The sequence below is a fragment of the Phoenix dactylifera genome, chromosome 3 (genome assembly GCF_051530095.1).
Source record: "Phoenix dactylifera cultivar Ajwa chromosome 3, Ajwa_hap1_PhDact_Kaust_v1.1, whole genome shotgun sequence".
NCBI classification, from domain to species: Eukaryota; Viridiplantae; Streptophyta; class Magnoliopsida; order Arecales; family Arecaceae; genus Phoenix; species Phoenix dactylifera.
This window is the reverse complement of record NC_143192.1, coordinates 28120413-28139401: the sequence shown is the minus strand read 5'-3', so window position 1 is coordinate 28139401 and position 18989 is coordinate 28120413. Positions and strand designations below refer to the sequence as shown.

Genomic DNA, 18989 nt, shown 5'->3' with positions numbered 1-18989 from the left:
GGGTCGACCCAATCATCCTTTGGGTCGACTCAATCCACACTTTGCTGCATCTCAAGATTAGATTCATTCAAATAAACAATGAAATGTATCTATATCAATTTATACAAATATCCTGAGAGTAATAGTCTTATAAATGAAGTATCAATTTAACTTATAGCATACTCTAGATAATTGCATGTTAATCATCAAAATAACACTATCATCCTCACTTTTCTCCCTTAAAGATAGAGCCAAACAATGGCTGAATTCTTTAGAAGCTAACTCGATTCGTTCTTGGGATCAAATGCAACAAGAATTGCTTAAAAAATACTTTTCCATAGGAAGAACGAACCAGTTTAGACGTGCCATTACAAGCTTCTTCCAAACCGAGGGAGAAGAATTTCATGAAACTTGGGAGAGATTTCGGGACCTAATCCGTAAATGCCCTCATCATCAAATACCTAAGTGGCAGTTAGTGCAATGTTTCTATGACGGATTGACTGAACGAAACCGTCAGATGATCGATGCTGCATGCGGGGGGACTTTCATGCTTCAAAATGAGCATGAAGCATGGCAATTATTTGAAAATCTTAATGAAAACTCCCTCTACCATGCTTCTTGTTCTCGTCAAGCACCCCCGAATTCTCAAAGAAAAGGGACCATTTGTGGAATAAGTCATTCTATGGACCTGTCTAGCAAGGTAGATGCATTGTCCCATAGGATTGACCAACTGATGGTAGGGGGACATGTCATTAGCTCTTCCCAAGCACAAGTGTGTGCTATCTGTTCTAGCCCATCGCATCCTATTCATGAGTGCCCCTCAGCACCCCAATTTCCCGAACTCGTGCAAGAACACATCAATGCTGCCCAAACACAGCCCAGACCGGGTAATGACCCATTTTCCAATACATATAACTCGGGATGGCGGAATCATCCAAATTTTTTTTGGAGGCAGCAAGCTTCGAATACTGCCCAACCCTACTTCCAAAATTTTCAAAACCCTCAGAATTTTCATCTCTACCGTCCCTCAACTCAATTTCAACACCCTCCTCCTCCAACTCAAAGAAATACAGCCTTTGAGGAGAAAGTGTTGACTGCCCTTCAAGGTTTGGAGGCAAACACACAACTATTGCACTCTCACACGCAATCAATTGCTAAGCTAGAATCCCAAATGGGTCAACTAGCCAATGCATTAAACAAGCGAGAGGAAGGTAAGCTTCCAAGTCAACCAATGAGTAATCATAGGGGACAATACGTGGCTCAAGAAACTCGAATAAATCATGAGCAAGCCAATTCTTTGACTACCCTAAGGAGTGGACGTATAATAGATAATAAGGTTGGGGAGGGTAACAATAAGGAAGGTGAAGAAGAGGAGAGGAATGTATCACATGAAAATCCAAAACCTCCTTCAGCTAGTCCACCATCTGCCACAACCCACATTCCAAAGGCTCCATTCCCTGAAGCACTTAATGCACCCTCTTCCTTTGGCAAGAAGGGAACTTCACTAGAAGAGATGATGGAGGTTTTGAAACAAGTTAAAATCAACCTCCCACTTCTTGATGCCATCAAACAAGTTCCCTCCTATGCCAAATTTCTTAAAGACCTTTGCACCCAAAAGCGGAAATCTAGGACACATGTGCCTAAAAAGGTCCTCCTAACTGAGCAGGTAAGTTCCATTCTCCAACACAACATGTTAGATGTATGCCCTAGAAGCCAATTTTGGCTGACACATTATTAATTCTAGGACATAATTTGTACTTGACTTTATTATTATTGAATAAATGAAAGGCATCTTTTTCATTCAATTTTCTTGCGTCTATGAATCGTCCAAGGAACTAATAAGATGATGATGCATATTCTCAAGAGTTGAGAATTTGAGCCATGTATCATTAGTGATTAATTTCTAAACGCTCCTGATCGATGGATCATCATGAGGACGGTGATCGATCCGATGAGATCAGTGCACAGATTACTTTCCTTATGGATGGACGAGACTCGAGTCCACAGTGTAGCGACACTGAAGTAATAGTGCAGGTGCTTGTTAAGAATAAGGGTACTGAGCGTGACCAATACAAGAAGTCACTTGGATGTCTATCCACTCGTCAGTGACTTGCTTGATGTTGCAGTAGTGTGACTGGTCCTTTGACCTGCGGTGCTTCGGCTACCCACAGTGAGGTTATTGTAGTTTGACTGCACACATACATGGTCTCTAGCCATATGGGTCCATGCAGTGTAGATTGGCTGCAGTAAGTTCACTGTAGGAGTAGGGTATGCACCTATAAGGAATCTATCGATCTTGATAGATAAGGAGAGATCCTATGTGATTTATAAGACTGAGTTCGTAAGACCTCGGCCGGGGCAGTATGCACAGTGGAGAAAGAGTTTTTCACTCTCGAACTTAAGTCGAATAAATCTTCACATATGACAGACGATGGGGTTTGACGAGTTGTCCATGACCTCCGTCCTGTAGGGATCCACGATAGTAGGACTGTATCACATGATAACTGCACCTAGAGGTTCATCATTCTATTCTACTGGGTAGCCACTACATGCTGCTAGGTGTCACTAGTGGATGGTGGGACTCACAAGGATTATCTCGATGATCGATAAACCCTAATGAGTAGAGTTGGAATCGTTCCAATCCATTGAAAGGAGTTTTCAATGATATTATGATAGAGATCATAATATATCTCACTACCAGTCAGACACTAGAAGTATTGACCGATCCGATGGTTGAATCGTGATTAGGAATCACAAGTAATCAATTCGATTGATATTCAGTTGAAGAAGGAACAAAGGGAATTAATTAATTGGACTTGAAACAAGAGTCCTACTTCGAGTAGGATTCCTAGAGTCCTAATTAGATTAGGACTGGAAATCCTAGTTGGAGTAGGACTGGGATTCCTACTTGGAATAGGATTCCTACAATCCTAATGAGATTAGGAGTTTTGAATTAAAATCGGATTCCTACTTGGAGTAGAATTCCTAGAGTCCTAATCAGATTAGGACTTCGGATTCAAATAGAGTCCTAATTGGATTAGGACTAAAATTAAATATGTCCTAATTTGGATTAGGGTTTCTTAAGTCACAATTAATTATTAATCTAATGAATCAATAAGACTCCTAATTGGATTAGGATTGAAGAGTTCAATTGAGTCAAAATTGATTTAAGTTCTAATTGGATTAGGACTTACCTAGATTGGATCCAAATTGGTTCACCCTTGGGCTAAGCCTAATTGGATTAGGGCTAAACCACATTAGGGCCTCCCAATCCTCATTAGATGAGGATTAGGGCAACATGAGAGGGAGGGGCTCACGCCCCTCCTCCTTTGATCCCTTGGTGCGGCAACAAGAGGGGCCGGTGCCCCTCTTGGTAATACATCAAGGGCTCCTAACTTGTAGGAGCCCTAGATGTTATAAAAAGAGGAGGCTTGGGGGCTGACCTAATAGATGAGAAGCTCCTCCTCTTGCTGTCGTACGCCCTCCCCTCCTCCTCTCCTTGTTTCAGCCGAAAGCAAGAAGAAAGGAAGAAGAAGCCTTGGCGGCCTCCTCCCCTTCCCTTCCTTCATCCAACGCAGGAAAAAGAAAGGCTGCAGTGAAGGCTTTGGTTCTTCTTCAAGATCCCTTCTTCTTCTTCCTCCTATCAAGCACAATCAAGGGTTGATTGATAGAGAGGAAATCAGCCATCCAAAGTTGTCTCTGCAAGGGAGCTAGCACCCTGGGGAGACAAGGAAGCTTTGATCGGTCCTCTACTTCGTGTGGATACCCGTAGAGGCCGGGCACTTGAACGGCTTCAAGCGAACCTTCATCCTAAACCACGAACTTCAGTTTGCGGTGATCATCTACCCGCACAAGGTGAAGATCTGATCTTTCTAAAGTTATTAAAAGTTTTTAATACTTACCTAACTACGAACAGTTATCAAACGATGTTCATGCGATGAACGTCGATCCCGCACATGCCCCTTCTGCTGCCATCTGATTTTGTTTTGAAATATCAGCGGCATGGGCGGGTTCTAACACAACACCCCTCCAAAGTTCAAAGATCCTGGTGCTCCCACTATTTCCTGTGTCATAGAAAATAACTCCATCGACCGAGCACTCTTAGATCTAGGGGCAAGTGTGAATCTTCTACCCTATTCAGTCTATGAAAAATTTGGGTTAGGTGAATCGAAACCTACCTCGGTATCTTTACAATTGGCTGATAGATCGGTGAAGATGCCAAGAGGGATGATTGAAGATGTTCTTGTCAAGGTAGACAAATTCTATTTTCTAGTAGATTTTATCGTCCTTGACATGGAACATGTGCCCAACCTAAAAAAACAAATCCCTGTAATTCTTGGTCGTCCCTTTTTAGCAACAGCCAATGCATGTATCAACTGTAGAACTGGGGCAATGGATATATCATTTGGCAACATGAAAATTAAGTTAAATGTGTTTCATGCCGCTGACCAACATGTGAGGGAAGACGAGTGTTGCCTAATTGACGAAATGGATGATCTTGTAGAGAACGTCCTTCCTTATATCTTAGCAAATGACCCCTTAGGCATATTTGGCCCATTTTGACATTGACAACTTTGATATAGACAAGGCCGTAGAAGAAGTTAACATCTTACTCGACAATCAATCTCCTATGAGTTCCCTTCCTTGGAAGATCCGACCTGAACCTCTTCCCCCCATTGCTAGCGCACCACTTTGTCCTTCCATTGATTCTCCACCTAAACTTGAGTTAAAGCCACTTCCGACAACACTTAAGTATGCCTTTCTAGGACCAGAAGATACCCTCCCTGTAATCATCGCGACCAACTTATTTACTGAACAGGAGGGTAAACTTTTAAGGGTACTAGAAGAGAATAAACATGCCATAGGATGGTCTGTAGCTGATTTGAAAGGGGTTGACCCCTCTGTTTGCATGTATCGAATTCATCTCGAAGATGATGCAAAGCCCACCCGAGAAATGCAAAGAAGACTCAATCCTAACATGAAGGAGGTAGTCAAGAAAGAAGTGGTGAAGTTATTAGATGCCGGAATCATTTACCCAATTTCTGATAGTAAGTAGGTGAGTCCGACACAACTGGTACCCAAGAAATCAGGTATCACTGTGGTTGAAAATACGGAAGGAGAATTGATATAAACACGTACAACCACGGGTTGGCGCGTGTGCATTGACTACAGAAAACTTAATTCAATGACTAGGAAGGACCATTTCCCTCTACCTTTCATAGATCAAATTTTGGAACGGTTGGCTGGTCAAGGTTTCTACTGCTTCTTAGATGGTTATTCTGGATATAATCAAGTACCTGTTTACCCGGACGATCAAGAGAAAACCACCTTTACTTGCCCATTTGGGACATTTGCATATAGGAGCATCCTTTTGGATTATGCAATGCACCCGCAACTTTTCAACGATGCATGATGGCCATTTTTTCAAATATGGTGGAAAACTTTCTAGAAGTGTTCATTGATGATTTCTCAGTTTTTGGCCTATCTTTTGACGATTGTCTGGACAATTTGACTTTAGTTTTGAAAAGATGTAAGGAGACCAACCTAGTATTAAGTTGGGAAAAGAGCCATTTCATGGTTCAAGAAGGCATAGTTTTAGGACACGTCGTGTCCAAGAGGGGCATTGAAGTAGATAAAGCCAAAGTCGATCTTATTTCCAATCTCCCTCCACCCAAAACTATGAAACAAATCCGATCATTCCTTGGCCATGCTGGTTTCTACCGTCGCTTCATTCAGGATTTCAGCAAGATTTCCAAACCCTTATGCAATCTTCTTGCTAAGGACACTCCCTTTGTCTTTGATAAAGCATGCGAGGAGGCATTTAAAAATCTTCGCTTGAAATTAACCACTGCACCTATCATACGGCCCCCTAATTGGATCCTTCCATTTGAACTGATGTGTGATGCATCCGACTATGCCATTGGAGCAGTTTTAGGGCAACGGCTAGATAAGGTACCTCATGTCATCTACTACGCTAGTAAAGCACTCTCAAATGCACAATTGAACTACACCACCACTGAGAAAGAATTGCTAGCTGTAGTATTCGCGCTAGACAAGTTTCGATCTTACCTATTAGGATCCAAGGTTACCGTATTCACTGATCATGCTGCCCTTCGACACCTTCTTGCAAAGAAGGACACCAAACCCCGTCTGATTCGATGGATTCTTTTACTACAAGAATTTGACTTAGAAATTCGTGACAAGAAAGGAACTGCAAATGTCGTAGCAGACCACTTATCTAGGATTCTTCTTGAGCCCTCTAAGAATACCTCACCCTTACATGATGCTTTCCCAGATGAACAATTATTTGGGGTACAAGGAATGAAAACGCCATGGTTTGCAAACATAGTGAATTACCTTGCCATAGGACAAATCCTGATGATTGGTCAACTCAAGACAAGAACCGATTCTTTTCACAAGTAAAGTTCTATTATTGGGATGATCCCGATCTATTCAAGTATTGTCCCGATCAAGTAATCCATCGATGTGTCCCCGAATGCGAATTTCAAAGTATTCTTTCATTCTGCCATTCACAAGCTTGTGGGGGACATTTTGGGGGTAGAAAAACTGTAGCAAAAATTTTACAAAGTGGATTTTATTGGCCCACACTTTTCAAAGATGCCCATAACTTTTCCCAAACTTGTGAATGGTGCTAACGGATGGGTACCATCTCCCGTAGAGATATGATGCCTCTCAATCCTATTTTAATTGTAGAAATCTTTGATGTATGGGGTATTGACTTCATGGGCCCTTTCCCACCATCCTTTGGTTTCGAATATATTCTTGTAGGGGTTGATTATGTTTCAAAATGGGTAGAAGCTGTCGCCACTAAGACTAATGACTATAAGGTTGTGGTTAAATTTTTACATGAAAACATCTTTTGTCGTTTTGGCAGACCCCGAGCCATCATCAGTGATGGGGGATCTCATTTTTGCAACCGGTCTTTCGAGGCTTTGGCTTGCAAATATAACATCACCCACAAAGTTGCTACCCCATACCATCTCCAAACAAGTGGACAAGTCGAGGTGTCCAATAGGGAGTTAAAACACATCTTAGAAAAAACGGTACGTCCCGATAGGAAAGATTGGTCTCAAAGGATAAATGATGCTCTCTGGGCATACCGTACTGCCTACAAAACTCCTATTGGCATGTCTCCCTACCGATTAGTTTTTGAAAAAGCTTGTCACTTACCAGTAGAACTTGAACATAGAGCTTTCTGGGCTATCAAAAAGTTTAACTTAGACATGGCAGTAGCTGGTCCTCACCGAAAACTCCAACTAAGTGAACTTGAAGAATTGCGCAATGAGGCTTATGAAAATGCTAAAATTTATAAAGCAAGGACTAAAGCTTTTCATGATAAAAATATTAACCGTAAGTCCTTCGAACCTGGTCAAAAGGTTTGGCTATTCAGTTCCAAGTTGCGACTCTTCCTGGGTAAACTTCGCTCTAGGTGGGATGGACCATTCGTAGTGAAAAAGATTTTTTCTTATGGTGCAGTAGAGATCCAACACCTCAATAGTGAACATGTTTTAAAAGTCAATGGCCAAAGGTTAAAACCTTATGTGGACTGTGTTACCGATGGGCAATTAATCGAATTCCTTAATTTGACGAACCCTGTTTATCAAAATAATTAAGGATGCACTGTGTCTGGCTGAAGACAATAAAGTTAGCGCTTGTTGGAAGGCAACCCAATTCTCTTAGATTTTTTTTAACATTGAGGACAATGTTAGGTTTAGGTTTGGGGGTATTTTTAAGTATTTTTTTATTTTTTATTTTGTTTGCATCTCTTGCATTCGTTTTCACTTCATAATGTCAGGTTTATCAAAAGAAATAAAAAATAAAAAAATAAAAATATCTTTTAAAAATAAAAAATAAAAAAATAATTAAAAAAATTATTTTTACAATTAAAAAAAATTAAATATATATATATATTACCTAATTTCTATACATGAATGCGAGAATGATAAACACACAGGGTATATAAAATCTAAAAAGCCCAATGACTAGTCGAAAGTAATACAAATTTAAGTTCTTTTTATTAAGTCTCTCTTAGGAAGTTGTAAGCTAATTAATACTTTGAAATTTCACTACGCACTGGCCGACCCTTTTAAGGTCTAGGCTCGACATTATGTTGATAGTATAGTAGCAACCTTGGACCCTGATGAATCATACTTATCTAATCCAAAAAAAAAATAATCAATAAAAATGGATTTAGTCAGGAACATCGAAAAGGGCTACCTATTGTCAAAGGTCAAGTGGGCTTGTGATGAGGACTTCGAGCATAAGTTCATAGGGGAGTCTTGATGCCCGACACCTTATGCCAACTGGTGTGAGAGTTGTCGACTGATTGCTCGTTACACGGAGAAATCACCACAAGAGTAAAAGTGCACAATTTATTTATCTTTCTTGAAAAAAATTCTTATCTTCAATGGAAAAAAAATTATTAAGAAAAAAAAATGCTGTATTGACCTTGAAAAAGATAATAGTGTGAAAGCCGTCGTTGTAAAAATTCGAGTAAACTGGAATATTACAGATAAAGCCCGTGAGGTACTAAAGTAAATATCCACAACTCTCGAAATCCCGCAGATAAGATGATTTTGAATCAGTGAGTAGGTTCCTTCGACCAATCCTTAGAAACTACTAGTCTTTGCAATATTTTGGAGATCCGAACCCTTAGCTTGTGTACGGTCTAGATTTCACCGAGCACTCCAGTATAAATGAGTCTTACAACTCCCTAAACGGAAGCTTAATGACTTTAACTTAGATTGCATACTAACCTAGAATTTGGGCTGACTTAGTAAATAAAATCGTGTGTGCTTTGAAACTCTTATCATTTATGTGTCTTAAATTAGATTTTAACAATAATAAAAAAAAGTTTTTGAAAATTTTAGCTAGTATGCATTTAGAATTTGATTTTCACTTCATAGATCAATCGAACTAAATAAATAAATAAATAAAAATAATAATAAAAACAAAAAAATAATAATAATAAAATAATAATAATAATAATAATAATAAAATTAATAATAATAATAATAATAAATGATTTATTGAAGTTTGTGGGTATCTTCACTGAAAACCCTCACGAGACTATAACTCGTCTACTAGGATAACCTAGGGGTTTAAAGCCTTGTTATATATGGTAAATGTAACCGCGATGCCTGCGAAAGTGAGTTAGAATTCTTCTTTTCTAGTTTTATTTTGCTCGAGGACTAGCAAAACATAGGTTTGGGGGTGTGATAAGTGCTGAATAATTTATAATTTAGTTATCTTTTCATAGCACTTATCAATGTTCTCAAACTGATAAATATATAATTTACCATGAAATTGAATAATCATTGAAATAAATTTAAATTATGGTAAGAAGTAAATAATTCTTTTCTCAAAACAAACTCTAAACTTGTCTCTCTCTTAGTTGCAATCTTTCATGAAAACTATAGGAAAACATATAAGGGGGAGATTGTGTTGATCCGGTTTGGTAACCTGATGGAGTTGTAATCAAGCTAAGGTTATAATTAAATGGGTTTCGGTCCTGATTAGATTGAATGTTATAATTAATTATTTTTGTATGGAGAAAAGGTTTGATTAACCCTTCTTTTTTATTAAGTCACGGTCTTGTTTTTAGTCTTGTTTATTTTATCTGGTCGAGTTCGGTTTGAAGCAGTTTAGCAAGAATTAAATAACATTGGGCTCGAGAATAAGTTTAAGCAAGTCAACGATCATGACCCACCTCAAATCCAAAGCCAATTCCCAACCAATTTCATTCCTTTCCCGCGACCACTGTCCGTAGCTCCCCCAAGCAATCCAACGGTTCAGAAATTCCCATCTCCGCATCACGTTTCCAAACTAAGCAAAACAGGGGAGACTTTTATTTTAAATCCACATATGCTCATTTTTATGTCAAAATAGAGCAAGAAAAGAATTTTTCCCGAAATTACTGAAAACACTGTTCATATGAACAGTGTTCCTTGAAAACACTGTTCATATGAACAATGTTACGAAATTTCACTGTGCATCTTCTTCCTCCCGCAGCGCATCACGGCCGTCCATGGTGTCCTCCCATCGATCCTCCGATCAGCCCCTCCCAGCAGCCGAGATTCACGGCATCATCTTCATCCTCGGTTATTCCGCCATCCGCCGGTGCAGCCAGCGACCACTCCTCCGCGATCCCAGCCATCGGCATCCGTCTCTAGCGCCATCCACGTCGTCACCCGAGATCCAGCCATTCTCCCAGCGTTTCACGCCATGGATCCGGCCACCTTCTTCTTCCGCTCCTCCCAGCATTGCGCCCCAGCCACTCCACGGATCACGCCGAGACCCAGCTGCTCCACGATCTACAGCCCACAACCCAGCCTCCCGTTTCTCGCCGTCTTCGTCCGCGATCTGCCCTCCGGCATCACGCCCCGGAATCAGCCACCCGTGATCTCTTCTCCCTTCCCAAATGAGCACTTCGGACAGCTATAAAAGGAGGAGGGTGGCCATCGGTAGGGGGGAGAGCTCGGTTTGAAGAACAGAGGAGGCTCTGTTCGGGAGATGAAAAAATAAAATAAAAAAAAAAGAGAGAAGGGAGAGAGGCTGGGAGCGGAAGGGAGTGAAGAGCAATTTTTTTTTGAAGATGGGAGGACTTCCGGCCACCATGAGCAGCTAAACCTCGGTTTAGAGGTTTGAAGAAGCTGTGGATGAGTATTTATGTTGCATTTATTTGATTTTTAGCATTGTAAGACAGTTGCATATTTAATGGAATTATGATCTTGAAATGTCTTGTTTAATTTGTGTAAGATGTTTATCTTGTAGAAAGCCTGTGCATGAATCAATATAGTTTATCGAAATCGAATTCAATACCTGTGGTTTGGAAGAGATTATTATGCAACTACCAGATTTATCTTTGAGAAATTAATCATCAGATGAATCATGCTAAATAGGACAGACCATGCCTATCCTTAGAGAAGATGGTTTGTACCAGGCTTAGATGACTCATACTGTGGGTTAGATTTCAACTTTTTGTATGACTGCCATAACTTGTAGTTAAGAGCAATCAGATCATACACGCATCTAAATCATTGAAAGCATCATATTTACAAATCCATCGGTGGATTCTAACCCTAAACATCTCTTCCCATAAAATATTCCTATTATTGCATTCATCTTACTTTTAGCTCTCATTAATCGATAATTTAAAATTCTTTTTACTCTAGCTTATGCCCTTTGAATTAATTTAGTTAAATCAAGTTAGCAAATTCTTCTTCTTGATTTACTTTTAAAAGAAAAATAATTTATTCATCAATCCCTGTGGACCGACACCCGTAATCACTATCCTACAGGATACGTGCTATTGCGTGGTTTATTTTTAAAATTGAAAGAACCGATCATACCTCCAAGCCTTTGTAAGCCCATGATCAGCAATTACCTCTTGGCTTGATGAAGTCTCTTCAATTTGCTTCGGTTCATCCTCTTGTAAGGTCATATCATCCATCTTCTCTTCAAGTATCCCAGCATCATCATCAAAAACTACTCCTTTGCTAGAGGAAGCATCATTAATCTCATCAAAAATAACATGAATAGATTCTTCAATAACAAGAGTTCTTTTGTTGAAGACTCTATATGCCCTACTTGATGTAGAGTATCCCAAAAAGATACCTTCATCAAATTTGGAATCAAACTTGCCTAAGTTATCTTTACCATTATTATGAATGAAACACCTCCAACCAAAAACATGAAAGTAATTTACTTTGGGTTTTTTGTCTCTCCAAAGTTCATAAGGTGTTTTCTTTATAATTGGTCTCAACAAAACTCTATTTAGAATATAACATGATGTGTTAATAGCTTCAGCCCAAAAGTACTTCGGGAGATCACTTTCACACAATATGGTCCTAGTCATTTCTTCTAGAGTTCTATTCTTTCTTTCTACCACTCCATTTTGTTGTGAAGTCCTAAGTGCACAAAAATTATCAGTTATCTCCTTTTTACTACAAAATTTTTCAAAGAGATGATTTTTAAATTCTGCTCCATGATCACTCCTAATAGCTATAACTGAAGTATCTTTTACATTAGTTACTTCTTTATAGAATTTCTTAAACACTGAAAAAGTTTCATCTTTATGAGCTAAAAACATGACCCATGTGTATCTAGAGAAATCATCTACTATGACAAGACCATATTTTTTTCTACCAAGGCTTGTGGTCCTAGTAGGTCCAAAGAGGTCCATGTGAAGTAGCTCAAGAGGTCTAGTAGTAGAGACATAGTTTATTGACTTAAAGAACTTCTACATTGTTTGCCAAATTGACACGCTCTACAAATTTTATTTTTCTCAAATTTCAGCTTTGGCAAACCAATCACAGAATCTCTTTTAATTAATTTAGACAGTGTATTCATGCTTGCGTGACCTAATTTACGATGTCATAACCAACTTGCCTCGTTGAGCTTAGTATCATTAGCTACTAAGCAGCGGCTGTTTTTAGCAAGATCATCAAGATCTACTACATAAACATTGCCACGTCTTAGTCCTTTGAAAACTAAGCTATTGTCATTTGAATTGGTTATGATGCATAAAGATGGCTTTGGTGTGCTGTCGCAGGCAACCAAAAATAAAACCTATACTCCTAAAAATATATATGTAGTAGTGCGAGTAAGGATCGTCCCCACGGAGAGTATCTAGCCTAGTTTTATGCTACTTGAACAAGGACAGAGGGGGGGGGTTGAGTATAACGAAAACAATAAAACAACTAAAGAAGAATTCAGATTAAAGTATTGAAATCAATCAAAAGAACAAATCTTGGTCTAAGTCAACATCCATCATCGGAATTTTACAACTGATCATTGATGCAAGGATATATCAATTTGCACTTTGAATGTCCACCGTTAGAAATATTTTTCTATCTCTTCTTAGTCATAGTTAATTAAAAACAAGCGATCTAATTAATCCTAACTACTAAACAACTCAAGACAAGCGCTAAAGGTTTAATCTAGTAGCAGCCTTAAGAATTAGAGAGATCGATGAAGCTAAACAATACAAACACAAGCGGTTGCATTTGATTTAGCCGAGTATTCTTCCTAAGATCTGAAAATTTCTTGTGGAGTGATTGGTTATACCCCTATTTAATTTTGATGAGCTCAAAGCATTTGAGTATATTTCATGTTGTAATAATGAATTCAATCTAGTGTTTCAGGCAAATATATGTGAATTTATCTTTAAGAGCATCGAGCTTTTGTTCAAGATCTTTTGGCTAAGTGTTGAACTCAATTAAGCCAAAGTCTGAAGCTCGAGTCGACTCCGGAAGATTGCGAGTCGACTCTAAGTGTTTCAGAGGTTCTGGCACAAGCTCGAGTCGACTTCGGTACACTACGAGTCGACTCCGACTGAGAACAGACAGAAGGACAGAAAGATGAATTTCAGACCTTGTCACCGAGTCGACTCCGACGATTTCGAGTCGACTTCGATGCTTGCCGAGTCGACTCCCGACGGTTCCGAGCCGACTCCAAGGAGTAACAGACAGAAAGACAGAGAAGTGTTTTCTAGACCCTGTTTCCGAGTTGATTCTAGAAGGATGCGAGTCGACTCTAGAAGGATGCGAGTCGACTCCAACGTTTGGCAAGTCGACTCCTAAACATGCAAGAGTCGACTCTCAGAGAAAAGCAGACTGAAAGGCAGAAAACCAAACAAAGTGACTCTATGAACGAGTCGACTCCGAGAATACGAGAGTCGACCCCAACAAAGTGCGAGTCGACTCCGAGGCAGTTCAACTCGAAAGACAGAGGATCAGTTTTCGGGCTCTCAGAGCCGAGTCGACTCCAAGATAATCCTAGTCGACTCCGAGGCAGTTCAACTCGAAAGACAGAGGATCAGTTTTTGGGCTCTGAGAGCCGAGTCGACTCCAAGATGATCCGAGTCGACTCGAGAAAGAAATGCAGAAAAATAGATCTCTAAAATTTTGAGAACGAGTCGTCTCCAAAATGCCAAGTCATCTCCAGATCTTGGTAAGTCGACTCCAGGTTTGGCCTGAGTCGACTCTAGGACGGGACAGCACTTTAATTCAAATCCTGAATAGTGGGCGAGTCGTCTCCAGTAAAGCATGAGTCGACTCCAGCAACAGTCGAGTCGACTCCAGATCGAGCGAGTCGACTCCGACCCCAACGGATACATTGTCAGGAGGTGCAGACTGTGCAGAACGGCCACAAATCAGTATCTAACGGCTATTTTTCAAGGAGAACTGCTTAAATAGCCAGAGTGAACAGTAGTAGATATCAAGAGAGTTACTCCATCCATGCATTAAGTGTTTTCCAACTACCAAGAGTCTATTGAGAGAAAAGACAAGCAAAAGAAGGAAGAAACGCAGTCAATACATTCCTAGAAGTCTTTCCTTCGCATTCAAGGCTCTTCCTCTGACATCAGATCTTCAGTGCACTCAAAGACGAGACTCAGAGTTCGAGAAGCCCTTTCTTTCTCTTTCAAAATCTGTTTGAGGGCTTCTAACTTTACTCTATTCATATTGATTCATATTTGCTTGTTAAGAAGCTTTTCTTGTATCTTTTTCCAAACTATTTTCTTACTTGATTCAATCAGGGGATTGAATCAAGGGTTGTAAGGTTTGTTGGTGAGCCGAAGTTAAAACCAACGGTGTAAGGGTTCGATTGTGATCCCGGAAAAACATTCGGGTGGTTCTAGTCGGTGAGCCTGTGAAAACCGACCAAGTTCGTTGTGATCTCGCGAAAACAACAAGTTGGGTTGTGAACTTGTAAAACAATCGGCTGTAATCCAAGAAATTATAGTGAACTCCCAAGTGAAGCTTGGGGAGTGGACGTAGGAGCAAGGGTTAGTTCCGAACCACTATAAACTGGTTTGTGTTTGTATTGGCTGTTATCCTCTCTCTCTCTCTTCATTCACTTCATCTAGTAACTTAACTAATTTGTTTGTAATAGATTTAGTTAATTACTAATCATAGTTTTTAATTGGTCGAGAATTAATCCAAACCTAATTCACCTCCCCCTCTTGGGTTGTCTTCTTGGGCAACAAGTGGTATCAGAGCCGGAGCTCTTATATTAAAAGAGTAAAAGATCAAAATAACAACCCCTTTTGGATCTTCTCTTAGTGAGAGGCAATCCTCCAATAGGCCTCCATTCTTCAATGGAACCAACTACACCTATTGGAAGGCTAGGATGAAGATATTTATCCAAGCTCAAGACTATGAAGTTTGGAGCATCATAGTTAATGGACCATACATTCCTTCTATTTATGTAGATAACATTACTATAACCAAGCTTGAAAAAGATTGGGATGACAATGATAGAAGGAAGGCACAACTAAATGCCAAAGCAATGAATGTACTTTATTGTACCCTAGACCATAATGAATTCAATAGAATCTCTACTTGCAATTCTATAAAAGAGATATGGGACAGACTTGAAGTGACCCACGAGGGCACGAATCAAGTCAAGGAATCCAAAATAAACATGCTAGTTCATAAGTATGAACTATTTAAAATGGAATCTAATGAAACTATCACTTGTATGTTTACTAGGTTTACTGATATTGTCAATGGCCTAAAAAGCCTTGGCAAAAGTTATACTAACAGTGACCTTGTCAGGAAGGTTCTTCGATCTCTACCAAGGTCATGGAAAGCCAAGGTAACGGCGATCCAAGAAGCTAAAGACTTGAACAAACTGCCACTTGAGGAGCTTCTTGGATCTTTGATGACACATGAGCTCACAATGAAGCAACATAGTGAAGAAGAGTCCTCCGACAAGAAAAAGTTAATTGCTGTTAAGTCTACCTCTTCTAACAAGGATCCTGATGCGATCCGATAGAATTTGATCCGTATCCCAAGATTCTTAACTCTTCTTAATTTCTGAAAGGGTGGTTCCGACCTGATTGCAGACACGATTTCCAAAGATTTGTTCGTCAGATCGATCTCAATTTTGTATATGTTGTAGGTCTCCGCGTTAGCTTTCCAGCGGTAGGTCGTGGGTCTAGAGAGAACGTCGGGATCTTGAGATATCAGCCTCCGACTGATGACTGCGCAGGGAAGGACGGGCTGATAATCCGACGGGATGGAGTTGTTTGTAGAGGCTGGAAGGGATCAAGGAGGAGAGGAAGAAGAGGGAGAAGGTGGCTGGCCTCTCGGAACAGAGGTGGTGCAGCCGGATGAAGGAGGGGGCGGCGGCCTTGGACGGCGGCCTAGGGAGAGGGGGAAGGCGTCGCAAGAAGAGAAGAGAGAAGGGAAGAGAGCTAGGGCAAAAGCCTTTCAATTAATTTTTGCATGCTGAAATAGGTGCTTGTTAGATGTATGCCCTAGAAGCCAATTTGGCTGACACATTGTTGATTCTAGGGACATAATTTTGTACTTGACTATTTATTATTGAATAAATAAAAGGCATCTTTTCATTCATATTATTTATGTGTCTATGAATCGTCCAAGGAATTAATAAGATGATGATACATATTCTCAAGAGTTGAGAATTTGAGCCATGTATCATTGGTGATTAATTTCTAAATGCTCCTGATCAATGGATCATCACGAGGACGGTGATCGATCCGATCAGTGCACAGATCACTTTCCTTCTGGATGGACGAGACTTGAGTCCACAGTGTAGGGACACTGAAGTGATAGTGCAGGTGCTTGTTAGAGAACAAGGGTACTGAGCGTGACCAAGACAAGAAGTCATTTGGATGTCTATCCACTCGTCAGTGACTTGCTTGATGTTGCAGTAGTGTGACTGGTCCTTTGACCTGCGGTGCTTCGGCTACTCACAGTGAGGTTATTGTAGTATGACTGCACACATACATGGTCTCTAGCCATATGGGTCCATGCAGTGTAGATTGGCTGCAGTAGGTTCACTGTAGGAGTAGGGTATGCACCTATAAGGAATCTATCGACCTTGATAGAAGAGGAGTGATCCTATGTGATTTGTTAGACTGAGTTCTAAGACCTTGGCCAGGGCAGTAATATAAAGTGGAAAAAGAGTTTTCCACTATCGAACTCAAGTCGAATAAATCTTGACATATGACAGACGATGGGGTTTGACGAGTTGTCCATGACCTCCGTCCTGTAGGGATCCACGATAGTAGGACTGTATCACATGTTAACTGCACCTAGAGGTTCATCATTCCATTCTGCTGGGTAGCCACTACATGCTGCTAGGTGTCACTGGTGGATGGTGGGACTCACAGAGATTATCTCGATGATCGATAAACCCTAATGAGTTGAGTTGGAATCGTTCCAACCCATTGAAAGGAGTTTTCAATGATATTGAGATAGAGATCACAATATATCTCACTACCAGTCAGAATAGAACCTATGGGGTCACACACACTAGAAGTATTGACCGATCCGATGGTTGAAATCGTGATTAAGAATCACAAGTAATCAATTTGATTGATAAGAAGTTGAAGAAGGAAAGGGAATTAATTAATTGGACTTGAAACAAGAGTCCTACTACAAGTAGGATACCTAGAGTCCTAATTGGATTAGGACTGGGAATCCTAGTTGGAGTAGGACTGGGATTCCTACTTGGAATAGGATTCCTCAATCCTAATGAGATTAGGAGTTTTGAATCAAAATTGGATTCCTACTTGGAGTAGGATTCCTAGAGTCCTAATCGGATTGGGATTTTGGATTCAAATTAGAGTCCTAATTGGATTAGGACTAGAATTAAACAAATCCTAATTGGATTAGGATTCCTTAAGTCCTAATTAATTATTGATCTAATGAATCAACATGACTCCTAATTGGATTAGGATTGAAGAGTTCAATTGAGTCATGGTTCATTCAAGTCCTAATTGGATTAGGACTAGCATAGATTGAACCCAAAATTGGCTAATCCTAATTAGATTAGGATTAAACCATGAGAGAGGCACCTAATCCTCTTTGGAAGAGGATTAGGCTAACCAAGTAAGAGGGGCATCAGCCCCTCTCCAATTGGTTAGGGCGACAAGAAGAGAGAAGGGGCCGGCGCTCCAAAGAAAGAAGGTTGTCAAGGGCTCCTAACTTGTAGGAGCCCTTGATGCTTATAAAAAGGGACCTAGGGGGGGTGTGCTCTCTTCCCCCTCTTGCTGCCGCCACCAGCCCCTCTCCTCTCTTAGTTCAGCCGCAAGCAAGGGAAAAGGATCTCCAAGTGTTGGCGGCCTCCTCCCCTTCCCTTCCTTCATCCAACGCAAGGAACAAAAGAAGGCTGCGTGGGGTTCTTTCTTCTTCCTCATCTTCATCCTTCTTCTTCCTCCTCTCAAGCACAATCAAGCGTTGATTGAAAGAGAGGAGATCAGCCATCAAAAGAAGTCTTTGCAAGGGAGCTAGCACCCCGGGAAGACAAGAAAGATTTGATCGGTCCTCTACTTCGTGTGGATACCCGTAGAGGCCGGACGTTTGAACGGCTTCAAGCGAACCCTCTTCCAAAAACCACGAATTCAGATTTGCGGTGATCATCTACCCGCGCAAGGTGAAGATTTGATCTTCCTAATAGTTTTAAAAGTTTTAATTCTTACCTAATTACGAAAGATCTCGAAACAACGTTCATGCGATGAACGTCGAACCCGTGCATGCCGATTCCGCTGCCATCTGAAAAATTTTTGAAATATCAGCGGCGTGGGCGGGTTTCCAACAGTGGTATCAGAGCCTAGGCTTCGTAGATTAAGGTAAGAATTAAATATCTAAAGGCATATTAGATCTGAAAATTGAATGATCATGCATGCTGAAAAATTCTGCATGCAGATTTTTCAGGGGTGCTGATTTTTTGCATGCTGATTTTTATGTGATAAAAAGATGATTCTAAATGCATTGTTAATGGGATTACAAAGTTTAGAATCATGATTAGCATGATCAGCGACCTATGTCATGATACAATCAGTTAGTTTTCAGATCTGAAAATTATAATTGTTGCATACGGTGATGATCATAGGATTCAAACCCTTTTGGTATCAAATGTAATGACCTGCGATGTGATCTGCGATGTCATGTAATTTTTCAGATGCTTGCATGCATCTTGTTTGATATTTTGAGAGGCCTGCGTGCCTCCTAAAA

At 40.3% G+C, this 18989-nt stretch overlaps 1 non-coding gene across 1 annotated transcript; it reads right to left on the bottom strand.

The window, feature by feature from the left end:
* Window positions 1–332: 332 nt before the first annotated feature.
* Window positions 333–438, bottom strand: LOC149768019 (small nucleolar RNA R71). The gene has a single exon (XR_016400084.1). It is a non-coding gene; the product is annotated as a small nucleolar RNA R71 (small nucleolar RNA).
* Window positions 439–18989: the final 18551 nt, after the last annotated feature.